The sequence below is a fragment of the Taurulus bubalis genome (assembly GCF_910589615.1).
Source record: "Taurulus bubalis genome assembly, chromosome: 8".
NCBI lineage: Eukaryota > Metazoa > Chordata > Actinopteri > Perciformes > Cottidae > Taurulus > Taurulus bubalis.
Window position 1 is genome coordinate 8,512,714 of NC_136596.1, and position 18,073 is coordinate 8,530,786.

Below are 18,073 nucleotides of genomic sequence, written 5' to 3' on the forward strand. Positions count from 1 at the left end.
GCCATTCCTCCGACAGACTTTTACGTTCTAGAATCCCACTTTCACTGATTGCTTTGAATCAGAAGACACTGCGCTCAATTTGGACATTAAATAAAACTTATTTGGAATCCACATGGAACACAACATTGCCATAATACGTCATAATAAATAGCTGAATTTGGCTGATAAGAAATATGTGAATGCTCCCAAGGCTGATCCTGCAGCAACACTACGCCTGACTGTTTTCCTCCCAGGGCAACCCTGTCTCCTAAAAATTACGTTCCCCCAGAATTAATACGCATTCCCAATTACGTTTGATCAGAAACATATCTCCTCCCTGATTATGTTTGTGTTTGACGTATTACACATACGTTAATTACACACGTATACGTTGATTAAGCACGTATGTTGATTATACACGTATTTGTTTTATTGTTTTTATGTTTGTGTTTGACGTATTACAAATATGTTCATAATCGTGTGTTTGTGTTATTGTTGTGTTGCTTTATTTAAGCATATTTTAATTTTTAAACTCTGCGGAGAAAAAACAAAAGAGGGGCGGGGTGAGGCCAGTGACAGCCGGCCGGGCCGGCCGCCGGCCGCACCGGGAGCCCGAGAGTCGGCCGCACCGGGAGGCGAAGACCGTTTGCCCGCCGTTGTTAGGCCGGTCATTAGACTGCTTGCACCGGGGCTCGGTCTTCAGACGCTTGGCCGCCGCCGTCAGGCCGTCGGTAACAGCCTCCTCTGCGCCGGCTCCGGTCTTCTCTGAGTTGGGTTGTTCGTGAATGCAGCCCAAAGTGTGTGATGAACTCCATCTAGTGCAGTAAACCACTGCGATCATCAGCAGACACTCGGATCTCTGTGGTCACATCAAGTGGAGAATCTTCCGTGAAAAATATTCAAACGGGCGGAAGGAGTCACGGGACCCAACATCCGGTTTTCTAAATACTAACTGATATGAATGTGTTCAGAACATTTCTGACCACATCCAAACATCTTAACTGTACTGGTCTTACAGAAATATTGTAATATGTCAAACACAACGTACTGTTGCAGTTAAGATGTGTGCGAAGGAGTGTTACCGACGACCTGACGGCGGCGGGCAAGCGTCTGAAGACCGAGCCCCGGTGCAAGCAGTCTGAAGACCGGCCTAACAACGGCGAGCAAGCGGTCTTCGCCTCCCGGTGCGGCCGACTCTCGGGCTCCCGGTGCGGCCGGTGGCCGGCGCCCGGCCCGGCTGGCTGTCACTGGCCGGCTGTCATTAGCCTCACCCCGCCCCTCTTTTCATTTTTCTCCGCAGAGTTTAAAAATTAAAATATGCTTAAATAAAGCAACAAAACAATAACACAAACACACGATTATAAACATATTTGTAATATGTCAAACACAAACATAAAAACAATAAAACAAAAATACGTGTATAATCTACATACGTGTTTAATCAACGTATGTGTAATACGTCAAACACGAACATAATCAGGGAGGAGATACGTTTCTGATCAAACGTAATTGGGAATGCGTATTAGTTCTGGGGGAACGTAATTTTTAGGAGACAGGGTTGATTAGTCTTCTATGCGATGAGCAAACAATGTACCATTAGAACACTGAGTGATAGTTGCTGGAAATGGGCCTCTATACACCTATGTAGATATTTCATTAAAAACCAGACGTTTCCACCTAGAATAGTCATTTACCACATTAACAATGCATAGTGTATTTCTGATTAATTTAATTCATTGAAGAAAACAGTGCTTTACTTTGAAAAATAAGGACATTTCTAAGTGACCCCAAACTTTTGAACGGTAGTGTGTGTGTGTATATATATATATATATATATATATATATATATATATATATATATATATATATATATATATATATATATATTTTGTAGACTTAATACTTACAATACTGCTGTACTATACTGAATATTGTTTTGCTACTACTACATTTCACTTCATAATATTACACTTATATGCAATGATATGTATAATGTACTAGCCTTTTTATTTTATTTGACCATATTATGTCATACTGTTATACCACTTTACTTTGAGGAGACGTCACTGTTAGTCACTGAATAATGTTTCCACCAGTAAACCTGAACATGCACACCTCTCTCTGGATGACATCTCCTGGCTGACGTCACACGCTGCCACGGACTCTCCGCTGCCAGTAATCTCACTCGCTGTCTCTCCAACAACGTTAGCTAACGTGTTAGCTAGCTGACTAGCTTCTATTAAAAAACTGGTGGGAGGGAAATGAAGCCGCTGTAGACATCTGAACGCTGATTGGCCAAGACTCGACAAAAATCTTCTATTGCTAAGATGATCACGACCTCAGTTTTTTTCCGTGTCCCGCTCCAATCTCTGAAACCGCAGCCAGTTTAACTATCCAGTTGGAATCAGTTAGATTTGCTCACTTAGGATTCTACGAAGTTAGTGCTTTGTAGAGATGGGCAAACAATACCAGAGCTCCGTAGCTTGTGTCAGTCTACTGAACCGCCGTGTGTCGGCGCAAAGTGTCAGAGCTTGTATTAAATGCTTCAAGTGCTTCACGAAGCGTTTCATTGGTTTGACAGCTTGAACGTTTTGGCACCAAACTGCTTCATAAGATGCCTCAGTGTCAATCAACAATGTGGGGTTTGAGAGAGGAGATAGCGATAATTGTGAGTTCATAAGCCACACTAAAATGAGCTATAAAGGACAAATACTATTTATAACTATGTTGGCATAAAAGTTTAGAGCGATAATATTAAGAAATCAATTCAATCATAAATCTTTCTATAGTCTAGTGGGTTACGCACGCAAAATGATCTTTTCCGTTCTGTGTGGAGAGGTTCGAATCCCATCATGAACACGTCGTTTCATATTATTGACCTGCATTTAGTTTTAGACAACGCCATTGTTGTTGGAATGTTATGTATTTATGGATCGGTGAGTTGCCTTATTTTGCTATCGTTTGTTTGTTGTTGTCTGACAAGTCTTGATTGGCACTCTCCCACTCAGTTGCCAGAAAAATGGAGCAGTCCACGTTGAAGATTTACCTTAATCGCATTGACAACATCCTGAAGGATCTGGAGGAGGCTGACTTTACTGCAATATGTACGTATGAGTGTCATGTTCTCACGTATTTTTCGGTCAACTCTGGCCCATTTGAAATGACCTGGTACATGTGATCCAAAGGACGCACGGGGACAACTAGTTTCCAACACAGCTCAATCTTTATTAGGGCCCGAACACTGACGTAGTCAGAGTCGAGGACCTATTGAAATGCTATTATTCTTATTCTTATTGTTGACCTATGCGCAGGGAAAAAAGGTGCTTGGGATAAACCTACATTCTTCAAAATTTGCACACCCATCCGACTCGGCGAAAATTTTTATATAATTTGGGTGTCGACCAAAAGTCTGAGAAAATGTCTCTATAGCGCCCCCTTTAGGCTGAAAGCCCACGCTTTTTGCCAACTATGGCCGATTGCAATGGCATCCCCATCGCCGTCCCGCTTCCAACGGCCTAACGACCCCAAAGCGAAGGCTATCGCGCAAGCATTTCAACTGCTGAGTGCAAGTTACTGCCTGTGTACTCATACCACCTAATATTTGAAGATACCTTCTATCACAGGGTTGTCATTTACTCTCTTGTGTTTCATCCACAGTTTGCCATCAAAGATGAGGCCGCCAATAGACGTGACCTCTACGCGACGTGTTGAAACGTGCCATGATGCGCTAACTCACATCAACACGTTGACCCAAGTCAACAAGAGTCTGCGTGCGCAGAACCAATACCTGCACAACGCCATTTCCAGGACGGCACTACTTGCAACAACGCAAGATGGACAAAACAGACGCCCCACTACACCCCCAGACGGTAAATATCAATCACCCTGCTTTTCTTACTCATTTAAAAAAATAACACATATCTTATATACACTTGATGCTCACCACACACACCCAACCAACACATCTGACACTCTGCTTACTTGTGTTTGTCAGCAATAACAGACGAAGAAATGGGTACAATCCCATTATCGACAATGCAGAGTGCCGACCTGGACCAGACTGACGCCCTGGACCACACTGACGAGGCCACCTGCTAAAGATCTGTTCCGAATATATGTACATATAATGCATGCCACTTTATTTGCACTTTTTCCTATTTTTTTAATAAACCTTTATTCAAATGTGTATATATTTATTTTATACACCTAAATATGTGTGCCTTGATCACAGCAAATAAATATTTTTTTGCCCTATTTCTCTACTTCGCTTTCCTTCTAATAAGGTGACACTTGCAGATATCATCAATATATCCTACTCGTGTGTGTGTGTGTGTATATATATATATATATATATATATATATATATATATATATATCTTCCTCTAAATTAAAGCTGCTCGCAGCTGTGACTGCGCTTGAAGCGAGGGCCCAGTCACAGCTGTGAGCAGCTTTAATTGTTTTTCTTATTTCTCAATTGTTGGCTGGTTGGTCCATTTAGGTTGAAAACCTTCGAACACAAAAAGCAAAAAGTTATACAACCAGAATGTAAATAAACTAAACAATTTTCTCCAACAAATTAATAAATAATAGCTACAGTACCAGTGGCTTCTTTGGCTGTACCATCGGTTGACTCCTTCCCTCTCCGTCTCAGCTGAAATGTTCCCGGTCAGACCTTCCCTTCGAGGTTTATTGGCGTTTGGCAAAAAAACGTTTGGTGCATTACCGCCACCAACTGGTATGGAGTGTGGATCAAGATGTCTAGAACTTGCCCCGTCAACAATTAACACTACTACATAAAACAAAAACCACCAACAACATAACAAAACACATATGTATATACACACACACACACACACACACACACACACAGACACACACATATATATATATATATATATATATATATATATATATATATATATATATATATATATATATATATATATATATATATATATATATATATATGTAGCTTCAACAAAACAAATCATAACTAACCAACAAAACAACCAAAATAAATACCCTAGGGCTCATATTCTCTCAATAATCCTTGTTATTCTAAGATACTGCAATAGTGCTTTATAGCACCCACTGGAGTTTCCTTGCAGCACACACGCCGTATCCAACTGTACCCCCTCCTTGCCGAGGCCTCCAACTAGCTGTCTCCTTTCATTCACATACCTTTGACAGTGTAGAATAACATGTTCGATTGTTTCTACCTGCCCACAATCGTCGCATCTGCCCGTGTCGTGTTTCCCTATTTCCCATAGCATGCCGTTCAGCCCAGTGTGTCCAAATGGTAGCCTTGAAATGACAGTTTCCTCTCTCCTGTTCCCTCCTGCACATCTCATTCCCCCCACTTTCCTGTGGACTCTGTACAACCATTGCCCTTTTCTGTCCTCCTCAGACCTTCCCTTTGAAGGTGTTTCCAATTTAGTGATCAGCAGCTTGCACTGGCCTACTGGCGATGCATTCTGGGACATGCGGTCTTTTTTCCTCTTTTCCTTTTTTTTCTTTTTCTTTTGGCAAAGTAACGTAATTTTGACTAAATAATAATAATAATTAATTAACTCAACAATGAGGGCTGACTGTCTCTTTGAAAATCTAAATGCAGAAACCTTGCAGTATTTTATTCCGCTTTGGTTTTGTGTTTTCCAGATGATGAGATACCTCAAGAATTTCTGCTTGGCAAAAACCAGCAGAGTGAACTGTGCAGGGAGTCCGCCAAGATAAAGGCCATGGGCATCTCCAGCATGGTACTGTGTATAGTATATCACTATCAAGAGAGTTTGAGTGTTATGTGGTGCTGTTTCAGATGGAGGTCTAAATAACTGTCTCTGTTGTTGTAGATCCCATCAGACAAGCTGGTGAAACTGCTGATCATCCTGAAAAAGAACATCCAGGATGGGTCCACGCTCTCCACCATGATGAGCCATGTGAGCTCCCTCCCTCCCTTTCTGTGTTGAATATACTTCAAAGTGATGTTTAACTAACATAATAATTCTGTAACATTCTGTACGAAAACAAAACATGCATTATTCCTGTTGAAAAATACCCACCGCCTTTTAAAAATTTAAAAGGAATTGTTAAAATGCTGCAAAAGATTTATTTGCAAGAATTAAAAAACAACAACATTGGATAGTAGTTTATTTCTTTAAAAAGCATTCACATAGCTTTCCTTTCCAACCTCAGGACCAGGATGCTGAAGATGAGGAGAAACTTTGGATAGTCACAAAGTCAGCAGACGCCTGTCTGACAGCGCTTCATATCATGACCTCGGTGCACATGCCGAAGGCTGTCTACATTGAAGACGTCATACAGAGGGTGCTACAGTACACCAAGTTCCATCTTGAGAACACGCTGTATCCACTGTACGACCCAGTGGACCCTTATGGAGGTGAGGATGAAGACAAGAATGCTTTGTTTCATTAAAATTTGTATATGTGGCAGAGCCTCTGGGGTCTGAGTGAAAGTGGCTGATAAATATGTTAGAACCTTCCATGCGTTTTGTTTATAAAACTATCCAAGAACTGCTACTATATATCTTAAGCACAAATGTTATGACCTGGAGAGGAAATTACAACTGTAACTAAACTCTAGCAACTCATCGCAAGCAGTCAGAATGACTCCCTGAATTATATTTAAGAAACCTATGTCATCTGTTCGCTCTATTATGATATTGGACTGTCGTTCAAAGTAAAACAACAACTTTATTTTTTTTCATGAACAGAAATGGAAAATGTTTAGCATGTAAAAGCCGGTATCATGATCAAAAACACTTTGCAAAGGATTTTCAAGGGTTTCTCTTGTCCATCCAGGTGGCCTGTCGAGCTCCACACACAAGCAGCGCGTGATTGTCAACAACAACAAAGTGTGCGACATTGTCAGCAACATCTCGGAGCTCCTAGACATCCAGCTTCTTACGGACACCACCATCCTCCAGGTAAAAACTGAGAGCACTTGAAAATAATATCGGACTGCAGGCATCTGTTTATGAAGTCAATTTCTTTGCAAGTCAGATGATGATTTATGCCACTCTCTCTTTTTCATTTCCAGGTTTCTTCTCTGGGATTCACTCCGTTCTTTGTGGAGACTGTCAGTGAGCTGCAGTTGTGTGCCATTAAACTAGTTACAGCAGTAAGTTTGTTTTTCCTACACACTCAATTGTAGTTTTTTTGGTGTACATCCCTTAAAGTGCAGGTTTTTACTGCTCTACAAAACTGGGAAGGAAGAGACTCGCCACCTTTCATATTTTCTGTCTCCAGGTGTTCTCGCGTTATGAAAAGTATCGACAGTTGATCTTGGAAGACATTTTTACCTCTCTGGCCAGTCTGCCCACCAGCAAGCGCTCCCTCAGGAATTACAGGTCATTTTTTTAACCATACATTGATTTACACCCACAAGATGTTTGCCGGGATAAGGCCTCGAAATATTATTGTCTGGCCATTAATGTAGCAGAATAATCGCTGAGGCGAAGATTTAACCACAACACTGATGAACCAAACATTGTAATTGTTGGCCTGCTCAAATAAATATCCCCAGGCTCACATAACAAAACTGAATCATACGTGTTAATGGAATTTTTCTTTCACTGACTAATTGCTCTAAATAAATCATATTTTTTTTAAACCGCTCACTCTGATACTGAGACTTTAATGTCCTCTAGTTTGCCAGAAAGTTCTACGTTGCCCAGTGGTTTCGGGACGCCACAACAGAAGCTGAGAAGTCCATGAGGAACCAGAACTCCAAGGATGAGGACTCATCGGACGGACCACAACATGCCAAGGAGATGGAGACCACCGGTGACATTATGCAGCGTGCCGAGAAGCGCAAGAAGTTCCTGCGCAACATCATCAAGGCAATGCCGGCTCATTTCGCCACACTGAAGTAAAGATTTCTTTGTTGTTGTGCCAGCTGACTGTCAGTTGCAGTCTCTCTGTCAGTTGACTGTATGATGCCAGTATTATCCTATAACGTTCGTCTTCTTTGCCCATCTCCCCAGAATGAACTCTGATACTGTTGATTACGAGGACTCCTGTCTGATTGTGCGTCATTTGGCCTCCATGAGGCCGTTCGCCCAGAGCTTTGATATTTATTTAACACAGGTAAGATTTGAGTATTACTTTAAGTATCTTTGTCTTTTGAATGAATCACAGCAGCGACGTAAAATAATCTATAAGTCACTCACAGTAGGGTACAGGTGTTATTAAGGTTCACTGGTTTGTCTGTTTTGTCAACTTTTGAAAGGAAAAAGATCAGTTTTTGTAATCGGGCTGGTGTATTTCTTTCTTTCTTTTTTAGATCTTGCAAGTCCTTGGGGAAAATGCCATCGCTGTAAGAACTAAAGCCATGAAATGTCTGTCTGAGGTTGTGGCTGTGGACCCCAGCATAATGGCAAGGGTATGTTACAGCTGTGTTCACCAAAGACAATTTTCTTTAATGTCCAAATAGTGCATACGCTTTACATACTGCACGCAATGTTTGCTGTCCTAGTCTCTGTTCTAGTCACATTTTTGCTCTTTTAAGATGTACTTGCTTATTGTACCTATGCTATTCTGTGCATGCAAGTTATCCTGTTGTCTTTTCGCTGTATACTGACACACTCTTCTCTCTCTGCAGTCCGACATGCAGCGTGGTGTCCACGGCCGTTTGATGGACAACTCTACCAGTGTGAGAGAGGCAACTGTGAAGCTGCTGGGCAAATTGGTGCTGAGCAGACCCCAACTCACCGAGCAGTACTATGACATGCTCATAGAGAGGATACTGGTAAGTTGCCCATTCAGACTCATTGGAGACTCGTTATTGTGTTATGAGGACTTACATCCAGTATGAACTGAACACATGATGTTTTTTTCTGATAACTTCTTTAATTGATGAGCCTTGTTGACAATAATATTATGGTATGTTGTGCTATCTAAATCTCGGGCTCAGGCTGGAGGTTTGTCCCGTTCAGGGCTCTTAAATAGCAGAGCAGTTTTGCTATAATAAAAAAAAGGCTCATTTAGATGTTTCAAGTTTGCTTTTGCATGGATATAATTACAATATGGTCATTGTCTTTGCCGTGGTAATATAAGCGATCAATATTGAAATGAAGTAGAACACACACACTTTGTGCTCTTTCTTTGCTCTGCATCTGAGAGATGAACACATTGAAATTGTTGTTCCTGTTGTCATGGAAATGCTCAAGAGGGTTCACGGGAAGTTCACTCTTCATTACGGTCTTATTCTGCCACCTATTGTCAGAAAAGTGTGATCACACCCCAAGCAAATGTTTGTTTTGGTGCACAGGACACTGGTATCAGTGTAAGAAAACAGGTGATCAGGATCCTCAGAAACATCTGTCTGGAGCAGCCAACCTTCAACAAGATTACTGAGATGTGTGTGAGGATGATCCGCAGGGTCAATGATGAGGAAGGTATCAAGGTATGGATCAGTTGCTCTACCTACCTCCACAATTTTAATTGTTGTGAGATCCATTCTTTCATCATTAGTTAAGATAAACGTCTCTGGTCCAATAAATTCATCCCCAAAACCATTGAACGTTTTGTACAAAGTATAGATGAAAACTAATGACACGTGAACGTGTGCTGTTTATAGAAACTGGTGAACGAGACATTCCAGAAGTTGTGGTTTACTCCGACTCCAAATGAAGACAAAGAGACCATGACCAGAAAGATCCTCAACATCACTGATGTGGTGAGTTTAATGCTCAAGAATTAGAATGCTAATTTTGACAATTTTGCACAAATGTCTAATAGGATAAAAGGATGAGGCGATGGCATGGTTTTAAACAGCAACGTGACTGGTTGGCCGACGCCTACAACCACATCATTCTGGTTGCTTGATGGTGAAGTCATTTTAATTCTCTCGTCACTTCTTCAGGTTTCAGCGTGTCGAGACACCGGTTATGACTGGTTTGAGCAGCTTCTTCAGAATGTAAGTATTGGATTTTCTTCTTCTATCAAAGTTTAAAAAAAAGAAGAAGACTATTGTCTTTCTGGCTTTAGCTTCTCAAGGCTGAAGAGGATGCAACGGACAAGCCAGCCAGAATGGCCTGTGTTCAGCTCGTTGACAATCTGGTCGAACACATTCAAACTCTTTCAGGTTTGCAATTTGATTATTTGACACCAACTTAAACTGTGCCGTAATGCAGCAGTTGACTTAAACCACCGTCTATACTGCTAGATTACAATTTTAAAGTGAAATTAATTGATGTCCTCTTTCCTCTGTAGACACCAAAGGTGTGAACTCAACACGGCTAGTGTCGTCCATCATCACCTTATACTTATTCAGCAAGATCAGGGCCCAGCTCATGGTAAAACATGCCATGACCATGCAACCCTACCTGACCACAAAGTGTAATGTAAGTTGTCTACACCTAATCATTTAGTTATTGCTTAATTATTTAGAAAACGTGCTTACTGTGAAATGAAGGATCCTTTATATCAGCGTGGCAAAATAAACATAAAGGATCCCCAATCTAGTCATTGATGCTGCGTGATCTATCACAGCTTCCCCAGTAGTGACTGTTGTGCTGTTTCCCCTGCAGACTGCCAACGACTTCATCGTCATCTGCAACGTGGCAAAGATCTTGGAGCTCGTGGTTCCTCTGATGGAGCACCCCAGTGAAACTTACCTTGCCACCATCGAAGAAGACCTCATGAAACTCATCATCAAAAGTGGCATGTCGGTGCGTGGCAGTAGCTTGTTTTTAGAAAAAAGTATCAGATGCAACATTGTAGAACCAGGTTTGCTCTGTGAAATGTGAAATGTAATCAGTGTTGTCATAGAGATGACATGATGTCTTCCTTTCCTTTCCTCTAGGTGGTCCAGCACTGTGTGAGCTGTCTTGGAGCTGTTGTCAACAAAGTCACGCACAACTATAAGTTTGTCTGGGCCTGCTTCAACAGATTCTATGGTGAGATATACCGTTAGCAACTCTGATCTCCTGTGCTCAGTTTTGAAGTCTGCAGTGTTGAGCCTAGAAGTGTCACTTTTACCACATTCCAAGATGAGAAAATATAACTTGCATTTCAACAATGTATCAATTTAGAAAAGAGTAGACCACCATTGTTATAGAAAAAACATGAAAACGGAAAGAAATAGTACACACCAATAATCTTAGTAACTTCAAATGTATTATTTCTTTCTTCAGGAGCACTTAACAAGCTGAAGGTTCAGCATCATGAGGATCCCAACAGCACGACGTTGGTAGCGAACAAGCCTTTCCTGCTGCGATCGCTCTTCACTGTGGGTGCCCTGGCACGGCACTTTGATTTTGATCTGGAGGAGTTCAAGGGCACAAACAAGGTAGGATTGCATTGCAACTTTGACATTTAAGCTGTGGAAAGCAATGGATTTCAACCGTACGTTCAAATACTAGTTTTGGGCTCTGCTGCAAGTAAACTAGAGTTTGGGAAATTTAGAAATAATGAAATGTACACCATCTCACAACTTGGTGTTTTGTGTGTTGTGTACAGGTTGTTATCAAGGAGAAAGTTCTTCCTTTCTGCTGTGAGCTGCTGGTATACTTCACCAAACATGAGGACGAGGACGTCGAGACCAAAGCCATCATCGGCTTAGGCAAGAACACCGTTTTTAAATATTATTCGGTTTGACTCATGTAAAGGTCACCATGTTAATTGTGTGCAAATATTAGTGTTCAGAAAGACTGACAGCGTAGAATGTTGTGTGTCTGAATCCAGATTTTCATTCCCCAGCAGGTGGAGATGAGGTAGATGGAGATGCATTGCTTACTTGTTCTCACATGTCTTTGCTGTTTGTCATTCTCTCCCTTCAGACTTCATTCCTCACACTTAACCAGGGTCTCATCCATCCTGTGCAGGTAAGAGCCAAAAGCTGTCGAACCACTCCACCTCTAGGAATTGATAAATAATGAAATCCATTTTCTCATAATGCATATGGAGAGAATTTGAGAATTTGGTTCATAGATTTAAGCGATATTTTTATATAATATTAAACAATTATTACAATGGTTCTTGTACAACAGAAGTGCCTGGACGATCTGCACAGCCAAGTGCAACGTGCCTGCTCTAAGGATGTGGAAGAGGATGAAGCTGCTGTGCAGAAGCTGAGGGAAACTTTGAAGAGCTTCACGTCCAAAGCAAACAGCCTGTACAGGGAGGATGGAGGTCTTTCAGAGACGATGGATGTGTGGGGGAGTTCTCCCTGTCATTTCTTGTTTATAGTTTTATCCATCTTGAAAAAATGTAACTTACTTTGTTAGTTCTGAACAAATTGTGGAAGTGTATCATATGACTTAGAACCATAGAATAACAAAAATGTCACTGTCAGTTTTCTCTGTATAAATTATTCAGCGGGGTGTTTTTTACCAACACAGATGCATTTAAATACAAAATATCTGGCGGTTGCATCAAGATGGAGGTTTTGAAGTCTTAATGCATGTCCTTTTTATTTCTGGTATTTAACGTTTTTTTGTGTCATTTTTGTCAACACTTTTCAGTTTTTGATATTGATGAAAATTATTGTTTGAAGGTGGAGTCAATATATTGTTTGTAAACATCCTCACCGTTCATACTGCACCTCGTCTGATAGTTGTGTTGTACCGAAGCCACTAGAGGGCAGCACTCGCCTCAGGTTGCTAGAACTCGAGTGTTCAGGTTGCCATATATTTACACATTTTCCTCTATTGGTTATTGTTAATGTTGCAGTTTCTTAAATATCTACTTAGTTTAATAAAGTATTCAGACATTAACACCTTTTAACATCTCTCTTGACTGATGTAAGCACCTAATATAATGTGTATTAGTTGTTTTTCTACGTTGAATCTCCTGCTTACGCTCAAGATTGCAATGGAAGTCTACAGCGATACACCACTTGTTAAAGGTTGGTCAAAATAAATGCAAACACTGGAGTTTATTCAGCATTCCTGCAGCTCCATCAGAACAAAATTAATTCAACTTTATACTTCTAGGTATCCAAACCCAATAATCTAGGAATTTATGACTTTGACTCGCTTGTTTCTGGCAAACGCTGATTACCAATGAAATAGCAGGTAAAGGAAGCGTTTATTTTAGGAGTTTGTGACTCAAACCGAGTCGGCCATATGTCTCCACAATGCTTTCTCCTGTTCATGGTCAACGTCGCTCGTTGTACCGTTTTCTATTTTTTCTTTCTTCAGCGCACTCTGCATGCTTGGCATCTATATCCAATCCAGATATCTTGTGGCCATCTGTTCACAGTTCAAACCATAATCTGTTTGCTTTAAGTTTTCAAAAGCATATTTCTTTTGTGTATCTGATATTAGTTCTGATCCAGTGTTTGTCAGACAGTCGACGCTTGAGGGTTTTCACTAGAATCTTTTTCAATTACAGATGTCAGTGTTTTCTAATTCAGCTGCTAATGTTGGACGCGGTGGTGTTGATTTATGATTTTGCAGAAGTGCATCTTTCTCCAATTCACTCATTTAAAGGAAGAAACTGTCCTACAACCTGACACTTAAAATACCACCTTTACTTTTCTGGGTTCATCATTTTCTTTGGTTTTGCATTTTGTTATAGTTCCAATCGAAAAATGTGAACGTGAACAGGACTGGATGCATCAACATGAAGAGACAGCAACATGTTAAAGCAGGACCTCAGTACTAAAAGTCTTCATTTTAAGCAAAGAGTTGCACTAAATTGCTTTGATTCATCACAACCTGCGTTTTCCCAGCCAATAGTTGTTTTGTTGCTCCTTACCTCTGATAAAAAGCATGGTGGGAACTGTAGTAGGAGATTACTGTTCAATTTAATATCAAATGAAGTAGAATAATGAAGTTTATACAAGGGCCTGACCCTCAAAAGTCCACTTTGTGTCAATACAGTAAAGTGGAAGAAATTTTTACATGGGGGACGCTTGAAAACTGCCGGGGCTGCGAGCGTGAGAGAAATGTTTTGGCAGATGTGATGAGAAAAGATGAGGTGATTGTGAGCGGCTACATGGAGAGAGGGAATGAAACGTGATGGATAACTTCCACCACTAGCGGAGACAACGTATATGTGTGTGTGTGTGTGTGTGTGTGCAGGAAGTCAAAGCAAAGGAGAAAGGCTGGTGCCGTGTGTTACTACGGAGACTTAATTCCACCAAACGGGACAAACCATGGTGTGTTTATCAGAGTCCATATGGACAGGTGGCATCCATTGCCATCCAAATGCCATTTTGCAAGACTTTGAGTGCGTGTATGCGTCTTTGCATGTGTGAGAAAATAAATGTCATGATTTGTGTATCTTTTTACCCCCAGAGGCCTGTGCATGCTGGCCTGAACGTGTGTGCGTGTGACTCCTCGTGCATCGTTTCTGCATAAACCTGTGTTTGTAGTTGTGTTTATTGTGTGTGTGTGTGTGTGTGTGTGTGTGTGTGTGTGTGGGTGGTGCCCTATTGCCTGTGGTCCTCAGCCTGCATGGACCTATTCTGTCATGGATCATTGCATTCAAAGATATGCACCACGAATTCTGAATACACTGTGTGCTCCCACTCTCACACAGGGGGAGTCAACTTAACCCGGCCGTGGGGCGAAGACCCAACTCTTCTAGGGATTTTGTGTGTGTGCGTGTGTGCGCGTCTAGTTCTCACGGGGCCTCTAATAGAAGGGAGCTGTAAGGAGGCGGGGATGTGGCGGTGTGGATGCGCATTTGACAGATGTAGACATACAAGTTAAATTCAAAGGTTATCTTGGTCCCTGCTCTGTGACCTGCAGAAGGTGTGTGTTGTTGCTCTACCGTGGACCACGAGGCTTTCAGCAGCTAATCTGTCATACCAGAGACAGCCAGACACACTAGCGGCGAGGTGTTAATGTGGAGTCTTATTAGGGGTTAATCTCACCCATCCGCCACCAGAATGATCTGTTCTACAGATGTGGGAAATGGGAGCAGAACGGGGAAGATATAGAGAGAAAGGGAGCTCAGTCTTTCCATGCGCTACTATTTCTCTGCCTCCCAGCTCCCTTTCAAAACACCATTGTGCGGCTGAAATCTGTCTTCCTTCGACCGACATTATGACTATCGCTCTGGCATTTTGATTTCTGCTCCGGCAGCTAATTGTCTCCAGATTTAGAAGACAAATCCACTTCTGCTGTTAGCTCTGGCACAAACACACACAGAACATGAAGCAACTGCTGTAACGAGATTCAGATTTGAGGAACTCGACTCCGGCACAGACATTAATAACAATAATGCATCATTTTGTGGCTGTTAAATATACGGTGTGCTATGTGCAGTGTTTGCTCTCGGCAGAGTGCTTGTTTGAGCCGATGTGAAAGAAAACACGTGTGCAGGTTTCCAGCGGCAGAGCCTTGGTTAGGGTTAGTTTATTCTTTGTGTGCTGGAGAATCTGCAACGCGTGCTTGTCCTCATGAATTAAAGAGGAGTGCTCACAGACTCAGGTAGGAAACTTTACTTGGTCAAAAATCATGTCGGCTGAAAATTGTTACATTTGAGTGTCTGCTTCTTTGACATCCTCCAATTGTGCCGGATGGACAGGCGTGTGGCCTTTCCGTCATGTTTTCTTTTAGGTCCTAATTTTTAAGTGTAATAACATTTAGTTTTTACATGAATGTGCATCAAGACATATTGTATCTTTTGTCTGTGGTTTTCACAGGTTATTTGTGTGGAGATGCTTTTCAATGCTCAATACATGTCAACGTTTTCCTGTTGAAGGGCTGAGTAAACAGTCTTAACTAAGTTTATAAAGGTTCGCTCACTGCTTTGGGCGTTCACCGGACTTCGGAGCACCAATGAGACTCGATGCTTCCCGTCTCTCCTCCCTGTGCATGCTCTTCTGGTTGGACTGTATAGCTCAGCCCCCAACACCATCAGGCCCACTGAGCTGGTCATAGAACCAGCTGATAATCGGCCCACATCCACTGGCTACGGGATTCTTGACTTTCTCACCACAATCACAACTGCCCATTCAGCCCTTAAAGGGGCACTTCACTGACTCACACGTGACGATCAGTTTAGTCATCATGGGGAATATTACACAGCCAACCTGTTGTTATTTTGCTTGAGGGGAGCTTTGTAAAACTAAGATAATGACCCTGATGATGTCATCATGGCTTAGAGGCTATAAATGTAGTGTAGACAATCTAAATTACAAACGGGTTGCATGCACATGGCAGAGAGGGTCTATATAACAAGATTGATCGATCATATTGCATTATGGGAATTGTCGCATCCAATTATAGGGTTTACAAGTCAGGACATCTCGGCCTCTGCTGCTTTTGATTTTGATTATTGTTTTTCTTAAACTGTCTCCGGTGAGTCCCCCGACTTCATGGAAATGCAATACTGAATCGCTGGAGTATCCCTTTAAAAAAAGTAGTATTCAGACAGTCCTCAGCTTGCTCTCCAGCAATGATGAAACGTCATATATGCAGCTGATTATATCACAATATAGCTGGACAGAGTAGACGAGTTAAGTGTTTACTTGTGTGTGTGTGTGTGTGTGTGTGTGTGTGTGTGTGTGTGTGTGTGTGGCAGCTTTTTCCACTGCTCCTGATGTGTGTGTGTGTGTGTGTGTGTGTATATGTGTGTGTGTGTGTGTGTGTGTGTGTGTGTGTGAGGCCAGCGGTTCCTTCTTGTTTTGAGTCCCTCCATCACAGTGTGCTGCGTTGACATTATAGCAGCGTCCTGTTTGACTTGTGTGTTCAGCCTCAGTGTGAAGTGCTGTAATCAGGGTATCTTTGTTGAATAATAGATTCAGTGAGTGACCGGTTCACAGTACAGAGCAGGTTTTTTCCGTTTTAGCTCGCTCATAACTCAGCTAAGGCATGAAACATAACAGTCTTCATTGTTATTCTTTTGTGTCAGGACAATTTATCCACCAAATCCCCAGATTTAGCCATAAAACATGACAGGAAGTGTGTCCCACAGTGATGCCACAGTCACTTAGTGCTCCACAAGAAATAAAGAAAGGCAGCTGGAAACCTACTTAGACTTTACAGATGGTGCTTCTTTTGTTTTTTACTGGTGATTAGAACATGCTTTGTTGTTTCCTTCCGCCATACAGCTCATTTTAATATAGAAACAAAATACAGCTTGGCCCTGCTCTCTATGTATTAAAAACAAGCATTTAGAAGAATTCAAAAGGCTTCATTATTTTTTTCACAGTCAGCTACAGTTTTTTTGTTTTACACTTGGTGGACATGTGAACAACAAACTAAAAAAAGACGTCTGACAGTCCTTCGTATGGTTCAACCTCCAAAAACACTGGATCGCTTCCCATAATGCAACTCAACGTCATCTTCTCCCTGGCTTACGGTTTCCCCTGGTTTCCAGTTTTTATGCTAAGCTAAGCTAACCAGCTAACGTACAGGACAAAAAGGTGGTATCCATCTTCTCATCAAACTCTCAGTAAGAAAGTAAATCAGTGCATTTCCCAAAATGTTAACCTTTTCTATATTATTATCATGGTTAACTGGACTGCGGACGTTTTGCAAAACCTAAAATAAGCTATTAGGTTAAGTGTCTTTTGGAGAGTGCAGGAAAAACAGGTGAAAAAAGGCTGTAATAACTAAAGTTATTAACTCGGCTCTAAGAAGCCTGTGGTCGGGATTTTGTGTTTCCATCTAGAGTGGATAGGAGCTGTTTTTTTTAAACCGTTGCTGTTGTTCTGTGTACCTCAAAGGTTAGAACATGGCAGTAACATTACAGAGGTCAATGTTTTATTTCCCGTTGTGGTAATCTATGTTAAAAATGTGTCCACTTCCCAGTGGCAAGGGGAACTTTCCACCATGTGGCATAACTTAAAATGAATCAAAGGGCAAATAAACATGCCATGCTATTATCCGACTTCTGCTTTTCACTTTGCAAGATCACGGTCACAAGTAGCCTTAAAACAGTTATACATCGGTCACTGTGTGTGTGTTCATATGTATGTGATGTGTCCGCTAACTGTTGAATGTACATGCTTGCAATCTGTTTCTGGAGTTCTGTCAGAGCTAGATGATGATGTGTGTTACAGGGCAACTGAGCAGGAGGTATCAGATTTCCATCAGTTCTGTCTCTGCTCACTCGGGCTTGGATGGGGGTCATAAGAAGGTCAGTCTAGACTATGAGAGGTTATAGAGGGGTTA